At 35.4% G+C, this 20,758-nt stretch overlaps 1 pseudogene; it reads right to left on the bottom strand.

The window, feature by feature from the left end:
- Positions 1-67: 67 nt before the first annotated feature.
- LOC100609169 (large ribosomal subunit protein eL18-like) lies at positions 68-19,817 on the bottom strand (annotated as a pseudogene).
- Positions 19,818-20,758: the final 941 nt, after the last annotated feature.

The raw sequence follows: 20,758 nt of genomic DNA, 5'->3' as shown, positions 1-20,758 counted from the left end.
TTGTGTTTTTAGTAGAGACGGGGTTTCACAGTGTTAGCCAGGATGGTCTCAATCTCCTGACCTCGTTCGTGATCCGCCCCGCCTCGGCATCCCAAAGTGCTGGGATTACAGGCGTGAGCCACCGCTCCCAGCCCCGGGTTAGTTTTTGTGGCCTTGGTTGTCCAGTCGGCCTCTGGCACGCTCGAACTTCCGGCCCTTGGAGCGGACGTAGGTTTTGGCGCCGCGTTTCCGGGGCCTTGCCGAAATGCCGGTACACCTCTCGCCTTCGAGAGGACCAGAGAGCAGGACGGTGCCACAGCCCTTGGGGGACTCTAGGGCCGCGGCGGGCCCGGCTGGTCATGCGCAGCGCACAAACCTTCAGTTTGGGCACCTCCTGTACCCGCACATCATCCCTTACAGTCCCCACAAGCACGGCGGTTTTCTTTACCCGGCCAGGAAGCTTCATCTTGCGGATTATCCGGAAAGGGGACAGAGGTGGCCCCTTGGTGCGACTCATAAACAACCTCTTCAGCACAACCTGGTTGAATGTGGAGTTGGTTCGTCTGGCCAGAAACCTGTACAGCTTGACCAACAGCCTCAGGTAGGTATCCGGGCTCTTGGGCTCCTTGCAGGGAACCTTTCGGTCCTTGTTGTGGAGGATGTCAGCTCCTATGATGGCATCTCCTATCTTGTTTCTGTTATAATAGGAAAAACTGATGCTTTCAAAGAAATACCAAAAGGTGTTTCACATATTTTTCTCTGTATTTAATGATTTGATTTTGAAAATCTGAAAAAGATGATATTCAATAATTATTTGCAATATAATTGGGCTATTTTTTTCACTAAAAACATAGATAACCTAATCAAAATTTGATTGTAGGCTTGCAAAAATATTGAGTGGTTGCAATTACCAACTACTAGTAATAAAATTACCAGTTTTGTTTTAATCATTCTTGAAAGGTACTTCTCCCTGATTGAAAGGATAATAAATCTCATATCTTATCTAAATGATATGCAGTATTTATTGACACAAAGAAAATTTATTTATATATATATAAATTGATTTGGATGTATGGATGGATGTGTATACATACACATTGAGAAAATGTGAACATATTTCTGGTTAATGAATAAAATCTTAGTTAAAAAAATCAGTAAATATGTAAGTCATAAATAAGTAGAAAATACAGCATGCGAAAGAACAAAAGCTTTATGAGAAATGACCTTTAATCAGAAACATTAAGTACCTTCTGATATTCTCTATGATGTGTGGATGATGAATGTAATCTTTAATATAGTTTATTAAAGTGAATACATTTCTAAGATTTCTTGCTAAATTGAAAACATGTCCTTAGTAAATTATTTTTAAGTAATAAATAACAGTTTATTATCATTGAGTGAATAAGAAAAGAGAGTCTAGAAATGCATGAAACATACAGTAGTAAGGGAAAACTAAAAAAAAATGTGCCTATGTAGGAAAAAATGATAAAGATTATTAAAGATAAAATAGAGCATGGATAGCTATGATTTTTAAAGTTATTTTATTTTCAAAAGTATCAAATTAATTTCATGGGTCCACATGGAATTACATATCAATTTTATAGTCATTTTAATCAGAATATTAGTAAATATGTTTTAATAGTAATTAATAAATATTTAGAATGTCACATTTACGTGAGTAGCTTTCAAAGAATAAAGAGTAGACCTTATAATTTTCATCTTGTATAGGGACCTTTTTGTTTGAAGAGCTACATTTTTAAAAGTGTTTTTAATGAATACAAAAATGTAACAGAAATCAAATATTTCTAAATACGTGCTTGCTAGCAAAATTAAATAGTAGTAAAATTAGCATCCTTAATATTTTTTCAATAAGGTCACTGAAGAGATGTTTACATAATCACCAAGTGCATGTAATATATTCTGATGTAAGAAATTTGATATGACGTTGGATGGATAACCAGCCTTTAATACCTGGCATTTCTATTACCAAACTTTGAGATTTTTTGTTTGTTGGTTTCAAGAACTGATTCTTATTTCAGATATTATTTCTTAAAAAACTCTTCTCAAGTATTCATTTTTCTCTTGAAATATTTATTTTTCTTTAGAAAGTCAACTTTACATTATGTTTTATTTGCAATATATAAACACATATTTCAGATAATGAATACAGAATTATTTAGAAACCAGTCCTTCCCTTTTATTTGAATGGTATCATAACAATTAGGAAAAAGACTAGCCACAGCTCTAATATTTGATTTTGCTAGTGTTCAGTTGAAAAGCACTACAATGTTTATTTTATTTATAATCATGGGACCCATTGTCAGAGATATAAAACTGACATGCTACTTGTTTCAAGGTACAGGTAATTTTTGTTGAATGTTTTAAATATATTTCTCTCTCTCCCATGTGTGTGTTAGTGGAGGGGGTTATTTTAATGTCAACAGAGATATGAGGTGTAGAATAAGGTAGAAGGAAAGATAAATATTTGAAACACCAATGGCCATTTCCTTCTACCAAGTCACTAAAATTTTTGTCAAAGAAAATTAACATTGCATGTACATCTATTTTATATATGAGTGCACATATATGTAGTATGTGTGTGCATATCTTTTGCTTATTTTGTTTTCTGTAACAAGGAGGAAGGTCTATTGCTTAAGGAGAGTTGGGAAAGGATTTGCAAAGTATGTCTCACTGTGAGCACATTCTCAGGCAGATTATTTTCAGTAAAGTGTGCATATTAAGGATGAAGATTGGAAAAATGGGTTTCTTGAAACTGTCCATATTTGTATGCTCCTCAAAAAGTCTTCTTGTGCTCCACAGTATACACAGTGCTTGCTTGAAAATCAGTGAACCAGAGACTTAAAAAAAAAATTTCACTAAGAAAATATGCTGCATCTGAACCCTAGAAAACCTTTTTATGAAGTTAAGAAGAGGAGGAGGTTTATAAATTAGACTAGGAAGAAACACCCAAAGATGTAGGAAAAAATGAAGAATAGTTAGGTGCACTAGAATCTGAGTGAGGAAACAGTTATGAGGAACTTCTCAACTGTGTCAAATGCCGATAAGAATTTGAGTTCAATGTGAATTTGGAATTGACTTTTTTTTCCAGGATGAATAGAAACATTAACAGGGGAAGCTGTCATAAAAGCCAAATTGAAATGGGTCTCCAGAAATGAAAAGAGGATCTGGAGACAGGGTAGCTTCTTAAGGAAACTTTCTTCTGAATTTTGTTACATGGGATTGCATAGAAGTAGAATAGTAGTTAAAAAGATAGAATCAGGGGATGATTCTTCTTTCTTTTTAAGATTGTAGATCATAAAGCAGGTTTCTATCCAGATAGTAGCATTCAAGTAAAGCAAGAAAAGTTGATGAGACAAAACAGAAGCAGAAAATTATGGGCTGGGTGTGGTGGCTGCACACCTGCACTTTGGGGGGCTGAGTCAGGCAGATCACTTGAGGCCAGGAGTTTGCGACCAGCCTGGACAATATGGTGAAACCCCATCTTTACTAAAACATACAAAAAAATTAGCCAGGCATGGTGGCGGGCGGCTATAATCCCCGCTACTCAGGAGGCTGAGGCAGGAGAATGGCTTGAACCCGGGAGGTGGAGGTTGCAGTGAGCCAAGATTGTACCACTGCACTCCAGCTTAGACGACAGAGTGAGACGCTGTCTCAAAACACACACACACACACACACACACACACACACACACACACAAAATAAATAACAAATGAAAGAAGAAAATTAGGGATGTGAAGTCCATCAGTAAGTGAGAGGGGATGGGATCCAGTGTACATCCCTGAAATGGGAGTAAGTACACTCCAGTCAAACAACAGCATGGTTGGTAGAGTATACAGACACAGTTACAGATGTGTGAAGGGATAATTGTGAGTGTTCTCTTCTTAATTGCTTCAATAACGTAATAAGTAAGATCCTAAGGTGAGAGTAAGGATGAAGGAGGTGTTATTGACAATTTGAGGAGAGACACTGGAAACCCGAGGTTTAGATCACTAGTAAATCAGCTCAGTTGTGTATTTTTCCTAGCTGATTCTCATTGCAACTACAGAAAAAGCCATGTGCTGGATCTTAGCATAGCTGTGTTTTGCTTGTAGACTACAATGAAGAAGAGTACAGTTGGCAGAAGGATTGTGGATATGTGTAAGGCAATGATTATAACAATAAACCAAAATAAAAGTGAGAATATGAGGAGAGGAAACAACAGAAAAATTTCATACAGTCAATATAAACTAGGTTTCTGTGGTGTAATAATTGTTGTGTGGAGTGACTAGAAGTGGTGAGTTGGAAACTTTGAAGACAGTGAAAAGAGAGTAAGATGTCTGGACCTGAGATTTGGAAGTTGTGTAGTTTTGAGTTATTGGGGAAGGATATAAAACAGAAAACAAATACACACACAACTGAGAGACAAGATTGATGAATGGATCATTTATCTTATGTATGGATCTGTAATTGCAGAAATAATTACTGGAATAGGGATGGAGAGTGAGATGCTAAAGTGAATGAGGATTGGTAACTGGGAGAACAATAGATGATAACTTTAAAGATAATAAATAAATTTTCTCTTAGGGGGAAAAAAAGAAATTATAGTCTAGAACAAGGCTGAGTAAACTATAGCTTATAGGGAAAATCCAGACTTTGGCCTGTGTGGCCAATTAAAGTAAGTCGTGTATGTGTGTGTGTGTGTGTGTGTGTGTGTTTTAAAACAAACACCCAAAGGATTATAAATCATGCTGCTATAAAGACACATGCACACGTATGTTTATTGTGGCACTATTCACAATAGCAAAGACTTGGAACCAACCCAAATGTCCAACAATGATAGACTGGATTAAGAAAATGCGGCACATATACACCATGGAATACTATGCAGCCATAAAAAAGGATGAGTTCATGTCCTTTGTAGGGACATGGATGAAGCTGGAAACCATCATTCTCAGCAAACTATCCCCAAGGACAAAAAACCAAACACTGCATGTTTTCACTCACAGGTGGGAATTGAACAATGAGAACACATGGACACAGGAAGGGGAACAGCACACACCGGGGACTGTTGGGGGGTGGGGGAAAGGGGGAGGGATAGCATTAGGAGATATACCTAATGTTAAATGACGAGTTAATGGGTGCAGCACACCAACATGGCACATGTATACATATGTAACTAACCTGCATGTTGTGCACATGTACCCTAAAACTTAAAGTATTAAAAAAAAGGTTCTTATTGACACACAAACAAACAAACAAAAGAAAGAGGAGATGAAGGAGGCAGCAACAGCAGCCACAACAGAGACCATATATTGACTATAGAGCCTAAGCTTTACTCTCTGGCTCTTTAGAACAAGTTTACCATCCTCTAGCCTAGAAGCAGCAATGAGAAATTCACCTAAGAGTTTAGTTAGGTCTGAAGATATGGTTGGCTATGGAAAGGGATCAGTGAAAGCTGCCACTTTGAACGACTGCAGCTAAAGCAATATCGTCAGGTTATGGCTATTTTTAGCTAGATAGGAATATACTTACAGAAAAATTTTGAGAATATATCAGCATATATAATGATGAAAGATCATGATGAGTTCTAGAATCACAGTGAAATATTTTGGAGTGTATAAAACAGTAAGGGATTTGAATCAAATGAAAGGGTGCACTACTACACATGAAGAAAGAAGTCTAGGTAAAGAATAACATATGTTTAAACATCCTGTGATGTATCACTGACGTTTAGTTATACTTAAGATCCCTGGGTTTCCTCACTTTTTTTGTCTTCTTATGCAAATCTAGGATTTATGAAGACATTGTCCAGACTATATCAGTTCCTTTCTAGGGCCACTCATAAGCAGTTTGCAAGCTCAAGATAAGTAACACATTATGAATCTGTAGAATATGGTAATTTCTATACATGTCCATGCTAATCAGGAAACTATTATTCCTGACTGAAAGAAAACCTGTGTTGGCCGGGCACGGTGGCTCACGCCTGTAATCCCAGCACTTTGGGAGGCCGAGGCGGGCGGATCACGAGGTCAGGAGACTGAGACCATCCTGGCTAACACGGTGAAACCCCGTCTCTACTAAAAATACAAAAAATTAGCCGGGTGTGGTGGCAGGAGCCTGTAGTCTCAGCTACTCCGGAGGCTAAGGCAGGAGAATGGGGTGAGCCCGGGAGGCGGAGCTTGCAGTGAGCCGAGATCGCGCCACTGCACTCCAGCCTGGGCGAAAGAGCCAGACTCTGTCTCAAAAAAAAAAAAAAAAAAAAAAAAAGAAACCCTGTGTTATTCTTCTGGGTATTTCCCACTCAGTCAGAATATGTTGGTTGAACCGAGTGAAACTCTCATACACTTAAAAGGTAAATGAAACTTTTCCTTAAATTTTATATAAAAAAATTAAACTTAAAAGTGTTTCAAGAACACTACAATAAGCATCCTTGTATTTATCGTCTATATATAATTTTCTCTTTCTTTTTACGCTCTCTCTTCCACCCCCCACTTCTCTTTACCCTTCTTGTTCACATTTTACTATTACTGCTTTCTCTTTCTTTCTTCCTTCTCTCCTCAGCCCTTCATTTTGTGTGTGTGTGTGTGTTTGTGTGTGTGTGTATATGTAGACACAGATTTTTGGTTTTTTTAAAACTGAAGTGGGTAGAACATTGTGGTTAATGATAGAACATAAATTCTCAATGAATAAATATTTTCTTCAATATAAAAACAATATAATGTAGCACAATCAAAAAGCTTAACATCAATTCAATAATTCTACTTAGTATTTGAACTCAAATTCACTTTTTCCCAATTCTCCTCATAATATCCTTTATAGATGTTTTCTTTATGACCCAGAATCTAATCTAGAATCATTTTACTTGTTATGAATTTAGTTCTTCTTTGATCCAGGAGAGTTTTCCCTAGAATACTGTTGCCACTCATGACATTAAAGCCTTGCAAAAATATGCAGTTGAAGTTGAGAAACTACTTTTCCATAGTAGACTGTTTTTGTTTGTTTCATACAAGTGAAAATGTGTATGTAAATTTAGCATACAAATTAAAATGATAAGAGCTAATTGTCTCTATTTTAGTGTCCATTTCGGTGAGAGAATGACACGAAAATAATAGCAGTGGGAATTTTTTTCTGAGAAAGCTGACTTTTGTAGTATAATATGTTTATTGAGTGTAAAAGTTAATATAAGTAATGATATTTAAAGAAAAACATAAATGCTTAATCACACACCCTATCTCCATTACTTACTTTACAACAAAAACTAAGCCAGTTTCTTTAACCAAAAAAGCAATAGAGGTTTTGCTTTGAAGCAATTTTCTTACTATATAAAACTACTGAAAACTGATTAGTGTGATTTATTGTATGCTTTGAAATATAATTATTTGATTTTCTGTACCGTAGAAAAGCAGTGCAATATAATTATTTGATTTTCTGTACTATGCTTTAGTATGTAAAATTCGCCATGTATTTATCTACCCTGTAATTTCATGGTGTTACAATGTTATTACTCAATAATGACATAGCAATTACTCTATAATTGCCTTATCACTGAATAGTTATTATCACATAATTAGGGAATACATTTTCAAAGATTGGGAAAAAATATGGCAATTTGGGCCTTGTAAACAGTTATTGTAAACTTAAATATATTTATAATATTAGAGCTTGCATATAAAATAAACCCAATAAATGCAATTTAAAATCCTATAAATAGTTAATGAAAGTAGTTGAGGATTAAGTTTATGACAAGTATATAATCTTGTGATTATATTAATGGAGCAATTATTTACTTCTCATTAAAATCTATTAGTAAAAGTGTTATTAATAATAAGTAATAATGTACACGATTAAAAACAGGATCAGGAATAATAAATGATAGTCTTTATTAGTGGGAAAATAATAAATGAAACAGCTAAAGAGAATTCCTCCTCTATGTCATTATACAGAAATATTATTTGCAAGCATTAAATATGGTAACACTTTGAATAGAAATAAAAATAACTATACATTAAATCGTTTGTGCTTCTTAGTTTCTGTACTTTTTTAACTTGTGCTGCATGCTGCTAATATACATTTGGTGACATGATTTCGCTCTAAATCAAAATTCTAAAGTAAATCAACATTTTTACCAGTCTATTAAAAATACCACAGCTCCTCCAGATTAATTATTAATTTCCAGAATATTACATTTTTATTTTTGCATATTACACTAGAAATCTCCTTCTCCTAGGCCATCTATAAAATGTTTCCTAGGAAGATTGATGAGTCTTTTGTACCTGAGTCAGATATAAGAACACTGACATTGTCTGTACCAGAACTTTACTATTTCTTCTTCTGGAAATTCACTGGTAGAGTAACTTTTTCTTTTTTCTTTCTTTCTTTCTTTTTTTTTTTTTTTTTGAGACAGGGTCTCACTCTGGTCATCCAGGCTGGAGTGCAGTGGCACAATCTCGGCTCACTACAACCTCCGCCTCCCAGGTTCAAGCGATTCTCCTGCCTCAGCCTCCAGAGTAGCTGGGACTATGGGCACACGCGACCATGCCTGACTAATTTTTGTCTTTTTAAGTAGAGACAGGGTTTCACCATGTTGGACAGTCTGGTCTTGAACACCTGTCCTCAAGTGATCTGCCTGCCTCAGCCTACCAAGGTGCTGGGAATACAGGCATGAGCCACCGCCTCCAACCAGAATAAACTTTCAAAAGTGCATCTATTTCTTTCTCTTGCCTGATTGCCCTGGCCAGAAATCTAATACTATGTTGAATAGGAGTGGTGAGAGGGCATAGGAAGAGAGAAAGCCAAGTTGTCTGTTTGCAGAAGACATGATTGTATATTTAGAAAACCCCATCATCTCAGCCCAAAATCTCCTTAATCTGATAAGCAACTTCAGCAAAATCTCAAGATACCAAATCAATGTGCAAAATTCACAAGCATTCCTATACACCAATAATAGAGATCCAAATCATGAGTGAACTCCCATTCACCATTGCTACAAAGAGAATAAAATACCTAGGAATAGAGCTTATAAGGGATATGAAGGACCTCTTCAATGAGAACTACAAACCACTGCTCACACAAACAAATAGTAAAACATTCCATGCTCATGGATAGGAAGAATCAATATTGTGAAAAGAAAGGTCCATACTGCCCAAAGTAATTTACAGATTCAATGCTATCCCCATCAAGCTACCATTGACTTTCTTCACATAGTTAGAAAAAAACTACCTTGAATTTCATATGGAACCAAAAAAGAGCCCGTATAGCCAAGACAATCCTAAGCAAAAAGAACAAAGCTGGAGGCATCACACTACCTGACTTCAAACTATACTACAAGGCTACAGTAACCAAAAGAGCATGGTACTGGTACCAAAACAGATATATAGACCAGTGGAAAATAACAGAGGCCTCAGAAATAACACTACACATCTACAACCATCTAATCTTTGACAAACTTGAGAAAAACAAGCAATGGGGAAAGGATTCCCTATTTAATAAATGATGTCAGGAAAACTGGCTAGCCATATGCAGAAAACTGAAACTGGACCCTTTCCTTACACGTTATACAAAAATTAACTCACGATAGATAAAAGACTTAAATGTAAAACCTAAAACCATAAAAACCCGAGAAGAAAACCTAGGCAATACCATTCAGGTCATAGTCATGGCAAAGACTTCATGACTAAAACACCAAAAGCAATGGCAACTAAAGCCAAAATTGACAAATGGGATCTAATTAAACTAAAGAGCTTCTTCACAGCAAAAGAAACTATCATCAGAGTGAACAGGCATCCTCTAGAATGGGAGAAAATTTTTGCAATCTATCCATCTAACAAATGGCTAATATCCAAATCTATAAGGAACATAAACAACTTTACAAGAAAAAAACAACCCCATCAAAAAGTGGGTGAAGGATAGGAACAGACGCTTTTCAAAAGAAGACATTTATGCAGCCAAAAACCATATGAAAAAAGCTCATCATCACTGGTCATTAGAGAAATGCAAATCAAAACTCACGCCAATTAGAATAGCGATCATTAAAAAGTCAGGAAACAACAGATGCTGGAGAGGATGTGGAGAAATAGGAGCACTTCTACACTGTTGATGGTAGAATAACTTAGTTTAACGTTGTGGAAGACAGTGTAATGATTCTTCAAGGATCTAGAGCCAGAAATACCATTTGACCCAGCAATCCCATTACTGGGTATATATATATATATATATATATACACCTGAAGGATTATAAATCATTCTACCATAAAGACACATGCACATGTATGTTTATTGTAGCACTATTCACAATAGCAAAGACTTGGAACCAACCCAAATGCCCATCAATGATAGACTGGATAAAGAAAATGTGGCACATATACACCATGGAATACTTATTACATTTTTTTTTTTTTTGCATTTTTTTAGTACAGATGGGGTTTCACTATGTTGGCCAGGCTGATCCTGAACTCCTGACCTCAAGTGATCTGCCCACCTCAACCTCCCAAAATGCTGAGATTACAGGTGTGAGCCACTGTGCCCAGCCCTTTCTATGTCTTTTGATTGGAGAGTTTAGTCCATTTATACTCAATATTATTATTAATAACTATGGAGTTACTCCTGCTATTTTGTTATTTATTTTCTTGTTGTTTCATCATCTTTCTTCTTTTTTTCATTCCTGTCTTCCTCTAGTGAACATGATTTCCTGGTGATATGATTAATTTCCTGTTTTTCATTTTTTGGGTATCCATTGCGTTTTTGGTTTGAGGTTACTATGAGACTTGCAAATACTATCTTATAACCCATTATTTTCACCTAACAACTTAATACTATGTAAAAAAAATAGCAGATAAGTAAAAAGAAAACTAATAAAAACTATATTGACTTTGTCTCCTTGATTTTTTACTTTTTGGTGTTTCTATTTGTAGCTTATTTTACTATGTCTTGAAAGCTGATGTAGTTATTGTTTTCATTGGTTTATAGGTTAGCTTTTCAACTTAGAATAAGAGTAGTTTACACACCACAGTTATAATATTTTGTGTGTTATTACCAGTGAGTTGTGTACTCTCCGATGATTACTTCTCATTAATATTCCTTTCTGGTTATTTCTTATAGGACAGGTCCAATGTTGATGAAATCTCTCAGCATTTGTTTATCTGGGAAGGTCTTTATTTCTTCTTTAATTTTGAAAGATATTTTCACTGGATATACTTTTATAGGGTAAAAGGTGTTTTTTTTTTTTTTTTTTTAGTACTTTATGTATGTCATGCCACTCTTCCTGGCCAGTAAGGTTTCCACTGAAAACTCTGCTGCCAAATATATTGAAGCTGCTTGGTATGTAATTTGTTTTTTTCCTCTTGTTGCTTTTAGGATTCTTTCTTTATCCTTGACCTTTGGGAGTTTGATTATTAAATACCTTCAAGTAGTCTTCTTTGTGTTAAAACTGCTTGGTGTTCTGTAACCTTCTTGTACTTCGATATCGATCTCTCTCTCTCTAGGTTTGGGAAGTTCTCTGTTATCCCTTATAAACTTTCTACTTATCTCTTTCTCTACCTCCTCTTTAAGGCTGTTTTTTTTTTTTTTTTTTTGAGACAGAGTCTTGCTCTGTTGCCCAGGCTAGAGTGCAGGGGTGCAATCTTGGCTCACTGCAAGCTCTGCCTCCCGGGTTCACTCCATTCTCCTGCCTCAGCAGGCGTCCACCATCATGCCTGGCTCATTTTTTGTATTTTTCGTGGAGATGGGGTTTCACGGTGTTAGCCAGGATGGTCTCAATCTCCTGACCTTGTGATCTGCCCGCCTCAGCCTCCCAAAGTGCTGGGATTACAGGTGTGAGCCACTGCCCCCGGCTGGCTAATAACTCTTCTATTTGCCCTTTTGAGGCTATTTTCTGCATTCTGTGGGTATGCTTCGTTAATTTTTATTCTTTCTTTTATCTCTTCTAAGTATGTATTTTCAGGTGGCCTTTCATTAAGCTCACTAATTCTTTCTTCTGCTTGATCAGTTATGCTGTTAAAGAACTCTGATACATTCTTCAGCATGCCAGTTGCATTTTTTTCAGCTCCAGTGTTTCTATTTGATTCTTTTTTAGTTATTTCAATCTGTTCATTAAATTTATCTGATAGAATTCTGAATTCCTTCCCTGTGTTATCTTAAATGTATTTAAATTTTCTCAGCACAGCTATTTTGAATCCTCTGTCTGAAAGGTCATGTATCTCTGTTTCTTCAGGATTGGTCCCTGGGGCTTTATTTGGTTCATTTGGTGAGGTAATGTTTTCCTGGATGGTGTCGACGCTAGGAGATATACTGGTCCGCACTGTCTGAGCTTATTTGTATTCATCTTTCTTGGGAAGGCTTTGCAGAGATTTGAAAGGACTTGGGTGTTTTTATCTAAGCTGAGTCTGCTTTAGGGGTTACATGAAGCCTAGTGACACTGTGATTCTTGCTGACTTATAGAGGTATGATCTTTATGGTCTTGAATATGATCTGGGAGAATTCTCTGGATTACTAGGCAGAGACTCTTGTTCTCTTCCCTTACTTTCTCCTGAACAAAGTCTCTCTCTATGTTCTGAGCAACATAAAGCTGGGGATGGAATAACACAAGCACCCCTGTGGCCGCCACAACTATGACTGCACTGGGTCAGACTTGAAGCCAGCGCAGTGGTGGATCTTGTCCAAGGCATGCTATCACCACTCCCTGGCTACTACCTATGTCGTTTGCTCTAGGCTCTGGGCAGTGACACAACAGTGGCAATGGCAAAACCAGGCAGGCCTGTGTTCTTCCCTTCAGGGTAATGAGGTTCCCTGGGCCCTAGGTGGTCCAAAGATACTGGGAGTCAGGAACTAGAGTGAAAACCTTAGAAGTCGACCTGGTTTTCTATGGTACTGCAGCTGAGCTAACACTCAAAACACAGCAGGCACTCCTTCCCACTCTTCTCTCGCCTTTCCAAAGGCAGAGAAGTTTACCCTGTAGCCACTGCCACCCTAGGCCATAGGTGTACTGCTGGATTGCCTCTGATGTTCCCTTAAGGCCCAAGGGCTCTTAAGTCAGCTTATAGTAAATGATGCCTGGTCTTGGACTCACTCTTCAAGGTCGAAAAGGTATAGGAGTCAGGAAGTCTTTGCCACTGGATACTATACTTATTTTTTTGGTGTTCTGGAATGTAAGGTATCAATAAGCATTCCTAATTATCTCTCAATATAAAATGAAATGCATAAAAATCTCCTTATAAAGTTATGCTAATTATTACATAAGCTTCCTTGTTGTACCTGCTTCTCAGTTTCTTGAGAATCATCAGCCATCAACTCCAGTGATCAAGTAAGAAATATCCAAATAACCAATATCTCTGACAGGTATTACAGTAGACTTAAAAACCTGAGGTTTATTTATTTTGCTCACAGATGATGGATATTGGAAACTTCATTAATTCTTAAGAGGCCAGAAAAAAATGTATTATTGCTTTCAGGTACATAGGAGCTAAAAGTTTTCAAACATCAATGAGCTTCAGAATATATATCAAGATAAAATCAATGTCTTTTAGGTAAATCTCCATTATGCATTTACAGTAGTGAGTGTTTTTTTCTAGGTGTGCCTTTAAATCTTCCAATTCTAACTAAAATGCATTACATTCTGTATGGTAAGCTTTCTCCTAAGAGTTAAATTACGGCATGTATTGAATTTAGCTCTGAAATGAGAGGACAAAAATTGATTAGAGGGCTGTCTTATCAAGAAAGATTAAAGCGAGTACATATTTATAACTAAGTTGAAGGGGAAGTAGGTTAATTTGTACATGTATTTGAATAGGGCAAATGTCAGAGTAAAGAGGAATTATTTATTTTGGTACAAGGTATTATGTAGCTCAGAATATTGGGATAAAATATAGAAAGAGATATTTTGGTAAAATTTGAACTGTAAGATAGATGTAGTCTTTGTAGGAAAGTAGTAAAACTAAAATGGACTGGCCTACTTTTAAGAAATGTGTTAACTTTACTCAAGGAGTGGGAAGAAACCAGATGATGTGTTATGCTTTTTATCTCTACTGTTTTTACAACATTTTTTTCGGGGTGTGAGGGGACTTTGAAAAACTTCTGAGACTCTGTTCATTTTTGATTTTAAGTAAGATACATCCACCAACAAAAATAATAATATTAACAAGTTACCTGTGGAAGACCTACTATTACTTGAATTGCAATGCAATTGCATTAATTAAATTGCATCAAATACTTTGGTATAAAAATACTAATATCTGAATTTAAATTAAGTGAATTTAAATTGAGTAAATTTTAAAATGTTTGCTACGTACTCCCTAAAAGAAAGAAAAAATAAATAATAATAACAACAAACGTAATCCCAACGACAGCCATTATAATGACAGCAAAAATAATTTTAATTCTAGTATGTCCTGTAGTGAGCCAAGTGTGAGACGTGAATTGGCTGCACTCTCGTTGGTCTCGTTTCATGGACTTCCCACAAAATAATTACTGTGTATTAGTCTGTGTTAGTCTAGTGTTAAAAACCAGTAATTTTCATGTACTATAGCTTGTAAATAAAAGCTAAGAGCTGTATCTGGTGTGTAATTGAAGAAATGAAGATCTCTCCTACAATGGAGGGAAAGTAGTCTGTGTTAGACATACTGACATGGTAAAAGAATTTTGTAGCGTGCTTCTGTTCTACAGACAATTATGCCTTAAATTTTGACTTTGGAACTTAACCCCGTATAAGATGCAACTCCACTCTACTCCACTTAACTCTTTTGATTCTCATATCATGAGGTAGACACTTTCAGTGACTCTGTTTATGACAGGAAAATTAAGGAATATAGAAGTTGCATAATTTGACCAAGACCAAATTAGTAATCCTGTAAATGGTAGAAACACTATTTAAATCAAAACTGTTTAAAGTCCAAGTTTGTGTTCTTATACACTTCCATATAGTCCAAGTTAGTGATCTACAAACGTAGAGTATATCAGAATCACCCAAAGGCAGTGTTACATATCACTTCTCCACTGTGCATTCAGTGGTGTTACATTTGCAACTTGAAATTGGCATAGTGGGGGTATTCGCACCCCAGAAATAGGTAAACACTACAAATCAGAGCCTTTCTTCTTCTTAAAAAGACATTGCTAGGGTCACCACAGAGTTTCCTACTCAATAGGTCTTAAGTGGGTCCCAATAATTTATATTTCTTAGAGGCCCTAGGTGATACTGTTGCTGGTATCTGAGACCACACTTTGAGTACCACTAATCTTAATCATTTTTCTCCATATATAAACAGGTTTATTACAAGCATTGAATAATGCAGTAAGATACTATGTATTAATAAAATCATATTTATGTTGGCCTTTAATTGGATATTAATATTTCATCAAATTGTAAGAGACTAGAAAAATTTAAACTCATATAGGAAAAAATGTAAAATTTCATTTTTAATGTATATGTTAAGTGAAATGTACAGTCTTTTTTTCTAACTATGACAATTTCTACATAAATTGGAGTAAGCTTTTACATAAATCTGAAAAAGGTAACCTATATTTTTCTATAGACTCAAAAAACAAAACAAAGTAAGTTAATACCTGAACTTAATGCACTAGTTCTTAGGAGCTTTAAGAGGAAGCATAACATGTAGTCTCAGCAGTTTTAATATTCATAAGAATTATGTTGTTGATTTTATATGTAAGCTTATTGGTTTTATTTGTTTCAATTTTACTTGTTTAAAGTCAGGGATTCATTTCTATACAATATTCTTGAGTCTATCCTTAGAATTATTTATCTCAAAATGCTTAATCTACTGACAAAAAGGGCAAAATTAATGGTGTGGATGATAGTATAGTAAACATTAATTGTTAAATATTTGGGTGAATTATTATTTGAAATATTTAAAGACATAATTTATAACTGCCATTTAAATCCTGACTCAATTTTTTTGCATTTATTATTGATTGATCCTTTACTAAAATAATAATTTATTGAATAATACTTGAAAATCATTTAAGGCCGGGCGCAGTGGCTCACGCCTGTAATCCCAGCACTTTGGGAGGCTGAGGGGGGTGGATCACGAGGTCTGGAGATTGACATCCTGGCTAACACGGTGAAACCCCGTCTCTACTAAAAATACAAAAAAATTAGGCGAGGTGGCAGGTGCCTGTAGTCTCAGCTACTAGGGAGGCTGAGGCAGGAGAATGGCGTGAACCTGGGAGGCGGAGCTTGCAATGACATGAGATGGCGCCACTGCACTCCAGCCTGGGGGACAGAGCAAGACTCCGTCTCAAAATAAAAAAAAAAAGAAAAAAAAAAAGAAAAAAGAAAATCATTTAAATAATAAACTTTTAAGGAAAATATTTGGAAGGTTATAAACAGATGGTATATCGGGTACTATTAATATCTTCTAGGTCAAAATGTAAACAGGATATTTGGTTCTCTAGTGAGAGAGAGAGTTTGTATATTTTAAAGCCAAAATATTCAAGATAAGTTCTTTGGATCCTGTCTTCTGTGAGTTAGGACCACCATGTTGCCAACCTCCAAGGGGATTACATTGTACACACAGGCAACAAACACTGAGTTGGCAAAATTGCAGCCCTGCCATACATTTTTTAGTTAAATACAGTTATTGGAATTGGTCCTAGAAGATGGTTTATAACTGTTAAAGCCATTTGCATCAAGTACCTTTTCAATGTTAAATTTAGCTCTTTCATTCTGAGGCTCAAAATCCTGCTTACTACACACTTGTCATGTATCCATGCTTATTGTAACATAATTGATATCGTCACAGGCTTAGATAATTAGGACATTAGAACTATGGTCTAGTTTGAGATTTACTTGCTAATATTGCCTACTTGTTTTCTTCTTGATTAGTAGATCTATAAGTATCTTTCAGGGGGTGCTAAGTAAGTCATTCTTTTCAAAAACAGTACCTCTTCAGAGAAATTGATGTAATGTTTCCAGTCTTCATGGTCAAATCATGTTTAACAGCTCTGTTTTGAGCTCCACCAGTCACCTGCATTGCAAAACATCATAAAACAGTTAAACTTCTTTTGGTGACAAGAGATGAATAAAATATCTTAGCTCTTGGTTCCAAAGGCACAACATGATACAAGTTGGCAAGGAAGACAGAGGCATTGCTTTTTGGCTCCAAATAGCTTCATTGCTGGCTGCTGTAAAAGAAGTATGTTTTCAGCAGGCAGAAATTGACAGGAATACATAAGCTATTTTGGCAAGAACTTTTGCTTTTGGTCTTTTCCAGCTGATGCGCCAAGATGATGAAAGGCCCCAAACAAATTAACAATATTTTGTTTCTTCCTTTCAACCTTACAGCCAATAGAAATACAGTACAATTTGAAAAAAGATTAAAAGATGGAAAAAACAATGACTAAAAGGAATAACTGAGAGCATGATGGGAACTTTGAAGCAGCTTATTCCACTTGATACAGTGGAAAAATAATTAAACATTTGTTTATTAAATGCTCACTATATTCTGGCATTGGTCAGATAACAAGTTGAATCAGAAGCTTTTGTTCTAATGAAGAGACAGGGCCCATTACCAGATACTTAGTGTAAGGAATGATGTAGTAATAGTATGAACAAATATCAAGGGGTACATAGGACCTGGTCTGTCTCCACACATATCCTATATTGTTGCATAATATTGGGCAAATCATTTCATTTCATAATATTGGCAAATCATTTCATTTCATTTCTTGCAAATCATTTCATTTCTTTTGATTTTTTCATCCCTGTTGCACTGAATGCTGGCTGGAAGAAAATGCAAAACCTCTCAAATTTTGTGTTTAGCTGAGTGAGAAACTTATCTCCCTTCTGAACTGTAAGGCATGGGTGTAGAATGGAGTCATCAAAACCAGTACCCACAACACTCATCGGAAAAAAAAAAAAAAAGAAAGAAAGAAGTATAGGTCAATGGGAGGTACTAGAAACATTGATCAAATGTAGAGTATACGTCCCAACTGAATGTGTTACAATTTTTTAAAAATAAAGCATTGTAGAGGTGGGGACAAACATGTACCAAACACACGTGTGCACAAACACACACACACATAGTTGTCAATGAAATCTCACTTGAATCTTACAGAATAAATAATATAAGGAGGAGGAAGGCATAGTGGATTTAGAATTTAAGTTCAGCTTTGAACATTAGTATTTACAAAATCATAGAGGAACAGAAAATGTTATTCTAAAATGAGGCGTATGACCGATAAGTATATCATTTCAGAGACTCAAATATTCACTTGAAATAAAAAAAAAATTTGAGAAGTCTGGACAAGAAAATCCAGATACAGTAGCTTGAAATAAGTTTAAAAACATAGATCAGCTAATTTTTGTATTTTTGTAGAGACAGGGTTTCACGATGTTGGCCAGGCTGGTCTTGACCTCTGACCTCAAGTGATCTACCCACCTTGGCCTCCCAAAGTGGCAGGATTACAGGAATGAGCCACCACACCCAGCTATGGTGGCATGTGCCGTAATCCCAGCTGCTCCGGAGGCTGAGGCAGGAGAATCGCTTGAACCCAGTAGATGGAGGTTGCAGAGAGCCGAGATCACGCCACTGCACTCCAGCCTCGGCAACAGAAGGAGACTCCGTCTCCAAAAAACAAAAACAAAACAGAAGAAGAACAACAAAATATATATATATATATATATATATGTATAGCTACACATAGATTGGTTTGAAATTTTATTGAAACTATTAACATGAACTTTAAATTCCTGGAATGTATTGAGAATACAGGAGATGAGATGACTGGTAACATTGTTTCATAAAAGTGACAACTTAGATCTACATTATTTGTCCAGATGCTTTTCTTCTATTAAAGTGAGTATGCATTCAATATTTTTCTTAAATCAAAGCCAGTAAATGAAATTTGGTATTCTCTTATTCTGTATGTTTATATTATTTTAGGCTTTATAGGACTTGAACTAAAGTAGAAAACTATTTAGTATGGCTTGAAGAAAATTCTGCCTCATAGAAGGGAGCTAGAGGTGAGAAAGACTTGAAGTTGATTTTTGATCTCCAAATACATGCTTTTGCTTTTCGGCATTAAAAAAACTATTTTATATGTATGAGCATTTTTCTTTTATATATAACGTAAACTGTATCTCATAATATTGAAAGTGAGAACTGTTAAAAGTTTCATGATATTTTTTAAAGATGCATTTTGAAGCTTTTGTTCAATACAAAAAATTAAAAATTCACAAATAATTTCATTGGCCATATTTCAAATTACAGTCAGTTTGTCAAAAGAACTTATTCAGCATATTAGCTTCTAATATTTGAAGAGCTGGGAAATCTACCATATTTAATTTATATTTAAGAAAATTGTTTTTTAATTATTGCTTTCCTCCTGTTCCATTACCATGTCTGAGAAGTTTAATTATCAATAGTCTCAGACTTGCTGATTTATTATTAACATCCAGATATGTTTTTATTCAACCTGGTAACTGTTGTTAGTTATTAAATGAAAAACAAATAAATTATATTAATTAGGAATAAAAACTAATTGAAGGGATACATTAGAATCTAAAAATGTAATATCAAAAGCAAACACATTCAGAGACTGAATTTAATTAAAGACTTAAAAGTCAACAAATAAATCTGCTCTGAATGCCAACTACTTTGCTGCACCTCTACTATTACCATCTGGTTCATACGTCATGACCCTGCTCCTGGACTATGTCAATAGTTCCTTAAATGGTCTTGCTGCTTTCTAGTTCTTCTGTGATCCATTCTCTAAATAGCTATTGCTTTGTGGTCCAACCACAGTGATTTTCTTTCCATTACCTAAACATTTAAAGATCCCTTTTGTATAGCACCTGCTGGTCCTCTCTTGGGATGCTGCACCACCACATGCTCGCAGGCTTGGCTCTTTCTTACCAGCCTCCTTTCTGCTCATGGGTCATCACCTCTGCGAGGCTTCCCTGACCATTACAATTAATGTAGCTGCGAACCAAATGCACACCCTCTCATATGTCTGTTTTTCTTTAGAGAATATTAATTTCATGAGACTTCCCTGTCTTATTTACTATTGTATTTCCAGTGTCTAAAACATTGCTGGAATATAGAAGACTCTCAAAACTGTTTACTAAATAAAGGAAAACTCTAATTGAGGAAAATCGTAGAAAGTGGTTAATTTTATGAGATTTAAAAGATTTACTGATTATGATTATTAACTAGCAACATTTTAAATTTAGAAGAGACAAAGTACAACTGGAACAGTCTTTTTAAACTTCTTTTTACCTTAGAATGTGCAGATTATAAAAATATTAAAAATAATTATTTTGATTAATTAACACATGAAATGACTTGGAAACATTCTTAGAACATTATGACTAGATTCATATTGGAATTAAATAATTTTTCAAGTTTTCAATATCTGTATATATAATATTCTGTTAACTATAAAAGAGTAAAGTGCTCTTATTCTTTCATTTTCTTCCTAATTTCTGTTTGAATAATTAAATGTCATTTTGCCTATTTTTATGATAAGTTCTACTTGGGTATATGATAAAATGACCCATTTTCATTTGATTATGTAACTGTTTTAGAAAATTTATTTTAAATAACAAGAATATTTACTATAATGAATATAATTAATATACATTTGTTAGGTCAAAGGAATCTTCTGCAGGCCATTTTCTGAGTGCATCTTTCCTCTCTTTTATTAATGGTTCATATTGGACAATTTGTTAAAATATGGAAATTGAGGAGATACATTAGAAAGGTCAACAAAAATATAAACAGTCTTAAGTTTCCAGGTGACATAAAACATAGTGATTTGAGTAAGGCCTAG

Source organism: Pan troglodytes, chromosome 9, assembly GCF_028858775.2.
Source record: "Pan troglodytes isolate AG18354 chromosome 9, NHGRI_mPanTro3-v2.0_pri, whole genome shotgun sequence".
Taxonomy (NCBI): domain Eukaryota; kingdom Metazoa; phylum Chordata; class Mammalia; order Primates; family Hominidae; genus Pan; species Pan troglodytes.
The sequence above is the reverse complement of the archived record's forward strand: the minus strand, read 5'-3'. Positions and strand labels throughout refer to the sequence as shown.